Genomic DNA, 13,533 nt, shown 5'->3' with positions numbered 1-13,533 from the left:
CCCCTTCCATACCTTGTGGAGGTAATACTCACCTAGTAGTGGAAAATGGTTTCCTAGTGCCCCTATCATATGTCACAAACACTGGCACTCCAACAGTTTCAGTCTCTTTGACCTTCTCACGTCTGAAAGGTCCACCTTCTTCATGATGCACTGATGAAAATATTTGTGGGCCTTTGAACATCTCATGAGAAATGAAAGTCTCCCATGGCATGTTAAGAAGGTTCGGCTGATGTAGAACAATGATTTTAATCAAAGAGTAGTGGTAAATTCTAGTCAACTACTGGGGGTATGGTTTTTTCTTTACAATAAGTGCCATCTTCTCAATGTTTTTGAACATGAAGTAAGGAATATTAATCATTCTTACCCTAGTGAAATGCATCAGCAGTCTAATGTGGTAGGCATACAAGTAGAAGAACCTACCTTCACAAGTAAAGTACTTGATGATGAGCTTCAACAATGGAGCAAACCTGTCTTCCAAGAACTTGAATGGGAATACTCTCTTGAGTTTGTCTTTGTATCTAGCCTTGATGTAAGGCTCATATTACTCCCTATAAATATCCTGCCCTTTGTTCCAGTTTTCACCCACATCTGGAATATCTGTAGCCTCTGAAATGACAGCTGGTGATAAGGTGAATGTATTTATGGCAAGGGTTACTTCATTGTTGTCCAAATGTGTCACAAACAACCTTGCTAACTCATGATGAAATTTAACCCTTTCTACCATTTCAAAAAAACCAAAACATGATTGGTGTTTAAAACAAGAAATGGTGAATGGGTCGGCTTTCAACTCCCTCAAACTGGTGGGATCCTCTCTGATAACCCTTTCTCCTTTATGAGTCTTCCTGTGCTGTATGTTTCTCTCCCTGAAACTGTCACTAAGGGTGTCTTCTTCAAGCTCATATTCATTGTATCTTTCCATTGTTTTTATAGTTGTGATCACTTGTGGTGAATGAGGAGATAGGGTGGATGAATGAAAGATGAGTATGAAGAGATTTTATGGATGAGTAAGTGAGAGTGAATGGGATCGTGAATAGGATTTAGGGAGTAAATAAGGTTTGGGGATAGTGTAGGGTTTAGGGATGTATGTAGGATAAAGTATGTAGGGTTTTGGGGAGAATGTATAGGGTTTGGGAAATTTGAATGTGAGAATGGGACTTAGGGAAAATATATGAGGGAATGGTGTTTAGGAAATTTATATGAGGGAATGGGGTTTAGGGAACAATAGGAAATGTATAAGATAGGAAAACAAATAAGGGAGTGAGCTTGTCAATTTTTATGAGACAGTTTGGGTGAACACTAGGGTTTTAACTTTACGAGTGAAAGAATCAGCAAAACTTGATGCAAAACCCTTTTTCAACAAGAAATATTGATTTACATACTTGCAAAGAGGTAACTTAGAAGATTTGAGGCAAATTGGGGAGATTTGGTGCGATTCGAGGCTTGGTTGCCAGGTGCGTAGCGCCCGTTCAAATTAACACTGAGGAAGTAGGTGCATAGCGCCAGCCTCTGGTGCGCAACGCCGGTCTGAATTTCTCAAAAAATGCAGCACTTGCACTTCTTTCACTCAGTGACACTTTAAAATCGCCTTTAGCTCTTGAATTTCAACTCAAACAATGAAATGATCAAAAGAGGGATGATCTTTATATAGCTTTTCAACTTTTTGATTTTTTATGTTCAAAACCCACTTTGTAATGTCTATTTGCCTTTTTCAAATACTCTGTTTTTTTGGATGTTTGATCTTTTGCTTGGATAGGTGAATTGATGCTTGATTTCTTTAACTTTTGCAGTGGCAAGTACTTGGCGATATCACCAGGTGACTAGGAGCAACATAGAACCATTTATTACATATAAGATCAATAAAATTACATGAAATTTAACATTAAAATACAAATTCTTTGTTTTCACCTCAAAACTAGTTTTGAGGTGTGAACTTTATTAGGCTTACAGATTAAGATATTATAACTTTTCTGATGCTTATTGTCATCCTCATGTGTCTACTAACCATTCTTAATCAATAGTCACTAAAATTTGACCATGGTAAAACCCTAATACCTTATGAGACTGAAACCCTAGACCTAAGACCTAATTGATGAAATGAACTGGAAATAAGCATGAATCATTGACTGAAAAGTATGAAAGGAGGTCAGTAGATATATGTCATGAGGGAAAAAACCTAAAAATAACCCTACCATCAGTAGATCCATGACCTAATGGAATGCAACTCATTAAAATGGGGCACCTAGTATGAAATGCAAAAGAGTATATTTTGATCATTGATGGCAGTGTGAAGACAATGACACTAACAAATGGAACGGGCATGATAGCTGATTTAAGAACAACTGTATGATTTTTCACATTTGGGATGGGCTTTACCACAAATCCAGACCCGAAATATTTCAAAATCCAATTACATATCCCAGTGGGTCCAAAAAGGGGGCTTTCACCATATCACAATCAAAATGCAAAGGAATTTCCCTATTTTACAGTGCATACACTGATAGACTGGACACGCCAATCGCAATCGCATCAGGGGAAGGGGTACATGGGAGTGGGATCTTGAAATAGAGCGATTGTCGGGGCCATGGTTTATAAACTACGGGACTTAATGTTGCAGGGTATCAAGAGTATCATCAGTGAGCGGGATGCGGGACTTATCGGCGTGGGACTATGGGATAGGCTGATGCAGGATGGGTACCACAGTCGCAATGGAGAAAGGGTGGGGGAAGTCCTTTATGTTTCATGTTTTGCAATTGCGAGATATGAAATGGGAGGTAAAGAACTTTAACATATGGCAAATAGGGACTTTTGCGAAATGCGATAGAGGGATAGCGCGGGCCCATTTTATATGCAATGTATTACATTGTAATACATTACAATATAAAGTATACAGACATGTTTTACGATATGGAAACAACTAGAGTTTATGTATGGAAATGCGGCTAGAGTTTATAACTTTCCAAATGGATTTCACATAAATTTCAATGTATAACAAGAGAAATGTGACTTAATGAATATACAAAGGGTTTTTGGGTATGGCTAGAGTTTCGGGAATTAATATTGAAATAGGATAATTTCCAAGGGAAAAAGGGTTTTGACTTAGGATTTAGGAATTTCTCAAGGAAAAAGGGATTTTAAAGGGAATGAGGGGATTTATGAGGGAAATTGAGGTAGATGGGGAGATGAATGAAATATGAAATCCGGATATTGAGACAAGCTGAAATCTCCTTGAACATCATTATTTATCCTATTACTACTCCCATGATGATGACATCAGGTGATGACATGAATCTTTTGATCATTTTGATGACTTGACCTATTGATGACATCTAATGGAGTATGAAACCGACCATTAGATGAGACTGAGATGGTGATCAAGAATTTTACTGATGAGTCATCATAATGAGTAATGACACGACCAAAATGGCATTGGACCATGAAATGGAGGGAGTAGTAATGGCCTAGAACTAACCAATGATCAAATTTTATTTGAAAATATAACAATTTGACCTGATAACCCTATCAACAACTTTGTAAGAGCATATTTGATTGCTAGTGATTGACAGGACTGACAGGCACTAACAGTGATCACTCCCCCTCCCTAGAGATGTCAAATATGTTTCCATATTAGACCCCTTAGCAACATGCATATCAGATCACCTAGACATCAGTAGCAAGTTATAACAACCACACAACCACATAGAAGAGGATTCAAATCTTCCCTTATCTCTTCTTCAAGGCATCATCCTATCTTGAGTTTCCTTCATTTGACCTCTAATGTTTGTTGAGGTAGATCTAGTGTATCATGACATAGTCCCTAGATCCTTTCCCTCTACACATCTCCCTCCTGTTGTGGCTGTCTGCACTTGAATTTGAGGGGGTTCTCATTTCTTTTCTTATAGATTTCATGTTTCTACATTACTTCTTGTTCTTTATATAAGATAATTTTTAGTACTTCTCTTGTGTATTAAGTTCATTATACTTAGTAGTCCCATTGACATACGTGTGTGGCCATTTATTTGACATTAACATAATTATATCATCTTATGTTATCTTATCATTGCCTTTATTCCTTTAGTTCAACCATGTTTGGGTTGACAATTCTTGTTAGTGAGAAGTTCCCCTAATTAATTACACAAGTACAATTGAGATCACCTTAGTTTGCATGAAAGTAAGATTACACAAGCACCTAAGTTATGTGATAATTGAATCCAAGATTATTCATGCATTGGCTAGTCCTACTTCTAGGAGATATTTTATTGCTAGTAAATCCTCCTCCCATTTGGGCCCTCCTCCAATGGTTAGCACTATATAATCAATCATACCCCAACAATACCATAAGACAAAGCCTTTCTTGGTGGCTCTCATATCATTCCACCTTTTCAAATTATAGCAAAGTGCACAAGGCTATACTTTGGTCCATCAAAGCTCCTTTCTTGGATGGCAAGCAATAGGGTTATGCTCATAACACACCTTTCTTCCCAGTTGGATTTCCCTGACAAAAGTGAAGCATAGGAAATGAATCAAATAGATGCAGTTTCCTATCTGATCACAATTGAAATATCAGGAATATATTATTGCATGCTCTTGATTAGTGAGAAGCCATGTAACCTGTTAGTGTCAGTCTTTCCAGCCTTCCTCCAGTGATCAAATATGCTCTTACAAAGTGATTTTGAAGTGTCAAGGTCAAATTTTGTCATTTCAGTGAGTCTTCAAGCAAAATTTGGTCACTAGGCATTAGGTCTAGGGTTTGCTTTCACTCTTTTCAAAATTGTTCAAATGGCAGTCCATGTCATCATTCATCTGAGTCTATCATCATTCATAGGGTTTTCATTATCATGTCAATGTCCAATGAGTCATTTTACACCTTGTTCATGCTTCAGTTGCGCCTAGGCAAGGTTCATTTCCCTCTCTTAGGGTTTTGAAGGCAATTTCTCTTGGATGGTCAAATCATTAGCAAAACTTATATCCTGATGTTCATACACCTTCCCCTATCATTAACGTACCTTATCAAACACTTCCCAACACTAAGATCCCCCAAATTCCTCATTTTCGCGCAAACCCTAGTTTCTTGCTACAACCTGGCAATTTTCTAGGTTGGGTCTGTGTTTTGCCCCTTTGGACCCCTTCCCCTCACTCAATCTCTGAGATTCCACTTTCCCATACTTCCTATTATCCCTCCCTACTCCCCAAAATTTCCTCAAGAATTTAGAATCCTCTTATCCCCTTCATTTCGCTTGATTTCGACAAAATCTCTTGTTCCACACATCGGGGTAGATTTTACTCAAATGATGTTTCTGAGCAATAAAAGATGAATTTTGGAAAAATGAGAGGGCTTTTTGTCCACAACATGCCAAGGAAGAAAAACCTCCCTCACTTTTTACACAGGTGTCATGGTTTTAGAGAAATGTTAAAAATACCGTTGCCTCAGGAGAATCGAATGCACCTCTAGAGTGACCTTGGGAAAATCAAGTTTTCTCCTAGCTTGGTTGGCCAAATGACTTTCTTGATGAGCCAAATGATAATGATACACAAAGATATTTCCAATGAGCTATCATGAGCTCAATTTGGAGTTGAGGAAGGCATTCAAAAGTTGACTGCAATAGCACTCTGCCTTGAGGCAGCCTCATTTGGCACATTTTGACCAGTCTTGGGATATTTGATTTTTGACAGGGAAAATGAACTCCAAATTGCAAAAATTCCAGTTGGTTTGGAAAGTAGACTCAAAGAAATTTCCAACGAGCTATCCTGCACCCAATTTGGACACCGGGAAGGCCTCCGAAAAGCATCTGAAAGTCGCGCTATGCGTAGGGCTCACGCGCGCTACGCGTCAGGGTTTTGGCTCAACGCGTAGCGCGCCGTGCGCTACCCTTAAGTTGGGGAGGTCCATTTCACAAAAAATCAGAATTTTTTGATTTTTCATGACAAAATACACTTTCTCAGCCACTTCCAAGAAGTTTCATGGAGATTTGAGCACCCAAAAGTTCAAAAAACAAGCAAAAAATGACCTTCTGCCTTTTTTGGACACATAGGAAGCAGTCTTGGGAGATTGCAATCTTGGAGGGGCAAATGGCCACCAAATTGAGAAATTCTACTTGGACGGGAGAGTAGACATCTAGACCTTTCCAACAAGCCCACTTGTGCCTCATTTGGATGCCAGGAAGTGCCTCAAAAGTGGCCTGAAAGGCGCGCTACACGTTGAGAAATGGCGCGCTACGCGTTGGGAAAATTTGCCAGTTTTGCACCTTCAGCTCAGGAATTCGCCCAGCTTTGACCAGTTTTGACTTGTGATGGGATTTTTCACCCTCCTTGATTTAATTAATGTAATTTTCATGATGACATGACACTTTTTACCTATTCTAGAAGATTCATTCATAAAATAGCAAACATTTAATGAATGAATTGGTTTCCTAGCTTATAGAGGCAAGTTGTTTTGACTGCCTAGATTGTAGTGCTTTGTTTAGAATTGGTTGAAACAGATCCTAGGATGATGAGCTCGACCCATAAAGGCTAGGGAATGGGCTGGCATGGTCTATATTATGTATTTTCTAAATCATTTTCATGGTTGGAGAGGTTGGACTTTTGAGGGATAAGCTTAGACTATATTCCTCTTTGTATCTCTGCAATTTTGGCAAAGGAAAGACCAGGGTTTTGCAGCACTATTTGGGATTCCTGTGGTGATTTTTTATGATGGTGTGTTTCTCTCATGTACTTGTAATTTTGTTATGTGTATCATTTTCCTACTCTTCTCTTCTGCAAATTAAGTAAATGAAGTGTTAAGGTAGAATTCATGGTTTCTATGCTCTGCCTTTAAGTTTGCTTAATATCTATGTTTTCATCTGTTTAAGGAGAACTCCTGATGGTTTCTTGATCTCCTTAGCTCCTCACCAGTCATACCTATCCATTCACTTCCTTCAAATGCATCAAGACAATCTCCTACATTGCCCCAAAAATATCTCTGCAAAAACTGTGTCTCATCCCCGCACCCAAAATTGCCGTGCTTAGTTTTCCAACAAAACCCTAAAAATTTGAAATCAAACTTTCCCTATTAGTTTACTATCCTAAAATCAATGTTCTTTATTGGTCATCTCAACCCTTTGCAGACCTTTTTCCGAGATAGACCCAGAGAGAGCCCTCTCCTGTCCTCGTAGGGCTAGCTATGAGGCTAAGTGGTTTGATGTTGCCTTGGATTTTTCCTTCTTCAGCCTGAGGCCAAATTCGAGCGCTAACATAACCCATCCATGTCTTACAATGTTTTCCTACCTATATGATTGGAAGGAATTTACAGTTGGATCTGCTTGTGACCCTTATAACTTGGATGGATCTTATTATTTGGGTTTTGTTTCTTCCTGGGAAATATGCAATTATAGTTGATGCATAACTTTGAAAGATCTTGATTTTTATGTCTATATTCTTGTTTTGGTACGTTTTGGTTCTCTTATATTTAGGGCCACTTCTCATAGTTGTTTCATGTTTTTCCTATTTTTGCATGGGTGTGTTTTAGCTTCCATATTTATATAGCTTTCATACTTGCTAATATTTATCATGCAAAACTCTTTCATTGGTTATGATGTTCTCAACAAACTTGCGATTCCCCACCCTAAATAGTACTGACATGTAAGAATTGTTTATTATATTTTTTCTTTGATTAATGGAATTGTTGGATACTTTGAAGATATTAGTGAGGAAGCTAGAGTATCATCAGACAATAATCTAAATAGTACACCTCCTTTTTTTGGATCTTAGGCCAAATATACAAAAGGTATATTTCTGGAGACAGTTTTCGTGCACTCTTCAATGGTTGGCATGTTGGATGCTTTTGCAGAGGATGCTATTGAACATGGTGGATGGTAACAGCTAGAACATGTAACACTTTATAACATTTTCTAATACCTATTTAAATGCATCTGAGCCTTTAATATCTATTTTTATTTTCTTGTTCAAACTTAAAGTGTGTACTTAATTTAATTAATCTTTGTTGTACTAATGGAACCATTTTTCACATACATTTGTAGTTTAATATTGTTTTTGTTTCTTAAAAAATTGTATGCATATGTTTGGAATTATTATAATGTTATTTATGATGAATCAACCCTATTTTAAGGGGTTTTGCATGGAGAAGCCTCTAGAAAGGCACAAATGTTAAGGAAAAAAATATTTTAGTGGAGCATTCGGTATAGAAGGGTGACACTTGGATGGTTTTATTATCTCAAGGTCATAATGAAGGGTTGCTTCCCACATCTAGGAAATTCTAGATTATTCATTTATATTTTATTCCATATAAGTGTAAATAAATCCTATAAAAGGAGGCCTCCTATCCATTGGAAATAATTCATTATGAAGAAATTGTGTAGACACTTGTATTTGGGGTTGAAGATAAAATTGCAGGTTTGAAGCTTAATTCTAGAAAAATATTCAGGGTTGATTTGCACCCAAGGTCATCATCATTTTGTTTCAGATTTATTCCTTCTTGGTTGGGCATCATATTTTACTATTATAGCGGGCTAATGCTAGTTGTTGAGTGGCTGAAAGATAGGTGTGTTGACCTTCTTCCTGGTTGTTTATGTTATCATATTTCAAAAGTATTATTCAAGGTTGATTATTCAATAGAAATTTATTTTCTTTTGTTGCCTATGCCTAAATTGATATTTTAAGCCTCACTTGGATGATTGATGATTGTATTAGTGTATCTATTGAGCATATTTGTTTGGTTGTAAAACAATTTTTGGATATGTTAGACCGGTAGATAAGATAAAATAAGAAAATATAAGATAAATGTATTAATGTCCAAAAAATGACTACTGAAGTAGGTCAATGAGACTGTTTTAGGTACAATGATGTCCATACAAAGTGGGGCTTCCAAAGTGACTCCTATATAAAATAAATATACCAGAAGTAAAATCACAATCAAATCTAAAAACCTAGAAGGCCAACTCTAGAGAGTTGAGAGACAATATTCTAGGAAACCTTCTAGGCTCTCCAAATGCTCCAAGCAATAAAAGTCCCTTTGTTATGCAACCAACTCACAAAACAGAAGAAGAAACAGATCAACGACTTCAAAATTAGCCTCTTCGAGGGGGAAACCTCCTTTACATTACACAAATGAACTTGGATGATACAAATGAAAATATCTCATTTCTATATATAGGAGTGTAAGGGGTCACAATTATAATTAGAGCCTACATAACAATATTATTGCAAGGGCACAATAATAACAATAGTGGGATTCTATGGGTGATCCAGGAGGATCCTAGAGGATTGATCCAGGTGGATCTTCAGAAAGTACTAGTGGCATGGTAAGAAGGCTGAAAACTCAAAGTGGCAGGATCTAGATAAACTTAGCATCAGATCAAAGTGATTCCAATGGTGCGAACAACACTCAAATCCGAGTTCATATGAAGAAGTTAGAGCAAGTCAAAGTTTATGTGTGACTTGTCCAGGTGGTAGGAGGGGATGATGTGGAAAAAGTCTCAGCGAATGGGGAAGTGCCAAGTGGCAGGTTGCCATTGGTCCCGCATATTGAAAATCACAGCAAGAGAAAGAAGCGGCTTAAGGAAAATCGGCCCTAGGCAAGTTGCGATGTGATAATTGCATATCAAAATCGCAAAAGGCAAGTGTTAAAGAATCGGCCCCCGGTAGAGCCAAGGTTGTGATGCGATCAAATCACAATTGCAAATCGTAGTGGGAGCAGTCATATGGAGTACCACTGCAGGATATGTCGATTGCGATTTGCGATGGGCTTCAGACCCGATATTTTATACACTGTGTTTCATAACCCCTGGTGGGTCCGCTATTATCACAAAGGTTTGGGTCGATATGCTGATGGAAAGCACCGATTGCAATTTGTGATGGGGGCTTCTGGACCTGATACTCTATGCATTATGTTTAATAATCCCGGCGGGTCCGTAGGGTGCCTAATGTATGGGTGTTGGGTTCATCCGCCAATTGAGATTTGTGACAGGGTTCCCGGATGTGATATTATATATGTCATGTTTAATACTTCCGACGGGTCCGCCGTATCAAAGAGTGCCTGTTGTTTGTGTTTGGGTCTGTCCGTCGATTACAGGGAACGTCGATAGACTAAGGTCATCACTGATAAAGCCACTAGTTAAGAATTAATGTGTCGATTCTTGTATTATTCCGTGGGTTTATTGTTTGATGCGAAACAACTTGTATGAGCTATTCGATGGAGGTTTTCTATGATTAAACAGGTTGTTACTTGTAGACTATTTCAAGGTCTGAGAATCTCTATTTGAAATAGCTCGCCTGCCTAAACTTGTCATTTTGTTTAAACTACCCAGATTGTTAAGGATCCTGCCACCAACATATAAATTGGGCTATCTGCACAGCGAGAGGGCAGAGACTGACATAGAATATTGTGCACAATAGTAACCCATCCCGGCAGTAGGTCGGGACCTCACCTTGAGCAGCAAGGAGGTTCTCAGAGGGTGTAGAAAGCCCGATTATCTGAATTGATTGTTTGAATAGGCGATTTTGCATGATTTTTCACCAGGAAGTTAGTGGTGTTGTTTGTCTCTAGAGATGGGCTCTCCATTTGCCATTTATCTTCTAGATTGGAGGTATAAATATGTTTATGTAAAAATCTACTTGTACTTATCTCTTTCCATGCCATTTAGTGAATGAAGGCCTCCCCACTATTGAGCAGGGCCCAGAAATGTAGTCCAAATTGGATGAACTCTGTAATCAAATCTATGTGTCTTGATCTCATGTGTGATTATGTCTCTTTTATCTTCATTTTATATGCTTATGTTCCATGGTTTTTAAGTGCTCTGTTATATGTAATTCTGATGCATCTATAAGCAAAACAATCCTGGATCAAGTGGTATTAGAGTAGGGCTTAGTTGATGTGAATTGCATGAGTACGTTAACCAGAAACAAGATTCAAAGGATGTGCGCTACGAAGAGGAGACATGGAAGATGTTGAAGCAAGTTGGGAAGAGAAGCGTCTTTTGCTTATAGGAAATTGCGTGCGTGAATGATTGAATGTGCAGCCATGGGGGGTGATAAAGAAATGCACGACCTTCCTACGAATGTCCAAAATGGTGGACATCATGTATAAGGCATATGAGAAGAGAAGAGAGGAGGAGACAGAGAGATTGGAGAGAGATGCGTCATCCACATCTTCTGGTGCTTATGCATCTTATTCATCGCCTTCCTCAAATGGGGAGATTAACCAGAGACTTCAAGAAGAAGGTAAAGAAGGTCTAGAGGAAGAAGGATTATTGTAGTCATTGTGACAGAGGTGGTCACCAAAGAGTCACATGTTGGAGGCTCCATCTAGAGCAGTGTCGCAAGGACAAAGCATCCGTGCATGAACCAGGTGAAACAATTGTTCGATCAACGAATGTGCCACAAGGAGGATACCCATTCACATTGATAAGTGAGAGATGGTTCTTCTAGGTGTGGTAGAATGTAATGGCCTTGTTTTTAAATCATGTGTTTCATGTTTAAAATGTAAAAGTGAAGATGTGTTTTCCATCACTTGTTGCAGCAACAATGATGTTTGGCCTTATTTTATGTTGCATTTTAAACTGTGAAAGTGATGATGTGTTTCCATCACTTTTTGAACCAACAATAGTGTTTTTCCTTATTTTTGTAAATCATGTGTTGCAGTGATGATGTGTTTTTCATCACTTGTCGAAGAAACAATGAGGTTTGGCCTTGTATTGATAGCTGGAGAATTGTTTCAATTTTTATGTAAACTTGACCATAGAGCATGTGTTATAAACTTGTGGCAAGTATGGGATGCTTGGCTCATTTTTGGTCATATAGCTAAACATGTAATTTGTGAGATATTGTACTATAGTTTTACAGGAGATGTAGGTGTCGGCTTATCACTTATGGCTCCGAAGGAAAGTGTTAAAGAATCGGTCCCTGACAGAGCCAAGGTTGTGATGCGATCAAATTGCAATCACAAATCACAGCGGGAGCAGTCATATGGAGTACCACCCCAGGATCTTCCAGTTGCGATTTGCGATGGGCTTCAGACTCAAAATTTTATACACTATGTTTCATAACCCCGGTGGGTCTGATGTTATCACAAAGGTTTGGGTCGATACACCGATGGAAAGCACCGATTGCGATTTGCAATGGGGGCTTCCAGACTCGATTCTCTATGCATTATGTTTAATAATAATGGCGGGTCCGCAGAGCACCTGATGTATGGGTGTTGGGTTCATCTGTCGATTGCGATTTGCGATGGGGTTCCCGGATGTGATATTTTATATATGTCATGTTTAATACTTCTGGCAGGTCCGTTATATCACAGAGTGCCTGTTGTTTGGGTTTAGGTCTACCCGCTGATTGCGGGGAACGTCGATAGACTAAGGCTATCATTAATAAAGCTGCCGTTAAGGATTAATGCTCTGATTCTTGTGTTATTCTGCCAGTTTAATGTTTGATGCGAAACGACCTGTATGAGTTGTTCAATGGAGGTTTTCTATGATTAAAAAGGTTAATTAGGTTGTTACCTGTAGAATATTTCAGGGTCCAAGAATCTCTGTTTGAAACAACCTGCCTACCTAAACTTGTCATTTTGTTTAAACTGACCGAATTGTTAAGGATCCTACCACCAGCATATAAATTTGGCTATCCACACAGTGAGAGGGGGGAGACTAACATAGAATATTGCGCATAGCAGTAACCCATCCCGACAGTAGGCCGGGACCTCACCTTGAGCAGCAGGGAGGTTCCGAGGGGGTGTAGAAAGCCCGATTATCTGAATTGGTTGTTTGGATAGGAGATTCTGCACAATTTTTCGCCAGGAAGTCAGTGGTGTTGTCTGTCTTTAGAGCTGAGCTCTCCATTTTCCAGCTATCTTCCAGATTGGAGGTATAAGGATGTTTATGTAAAAATCTGCTTGTACTTCTCTCTTTCCATGTCATTTAATGAATGAAGGCCTCCCCACTATTGAGCAGGGCCTGGAGATGTAGTCCAAATTGGATGAACTTCGTAATCAAATCTCCATGTCTTGATCTCATGTGTGATTATGTCTCTTTTATATTAATTTTATATGCTTATGTTCCATGGTTTTTAAGTGCTCTATTATATGTAATTCTGATGCATCTATAAGCAAAAAAATCCTGGATCAATTGGGCACAATAATAACAATATGGGGACTACATGGGCACAACAATACAATAAGGGGGTTGCACTAATAAAAATAAGGGCTACAGTAGTAGTATAGGGACCTAATATGCCCCTCTCCTTCAAAAAAGTGTTGTCCTCAATGCTTGAGTAGTTATGGATGCGTCTATATAAAATTATCATCCTCCCATGTGGAATCTTCAGTGGGTAAGTTCTTCCACTTGATGAGATACTCCAAAATTGACTGATTTTGTAGCTGTTGAGTTCTTGTTTCCGTGACTGCTTCAGGTTCCAAAATGATTTTTCCTTCCTTGTCAAGTTATGAAAATATTGTTTGAACTGGGATCTTGTCACCTATAACCTTCTTTAAGCATAAAACATGGAAAATGACGTGCACCCGGGAAGATGCAGGAAGCTCCAATTTGTATG

Source organism: Pinus tabuliformis, chromosome 2_1 (assembly GCF_031772625.1).
Source record: "Pinus tabuliformis cultivar Carrire ecotype Pingquan chromosome 2_1, CPIR1, whole genome shotgun sequence".
In the NCBI taxonomy this organism is placed as follows: domain Eukaryota; kingdom Viridiplantae; phylum Streptophyta; class Pinopsida; order Pinales; family Pinaceae; genus Pinus; species Pinus tabuliformis.
The sequence above is the reverse complement of the archived record's forward strand: the minus strand, read 5'-3'. Positions refer to the sequence as shown.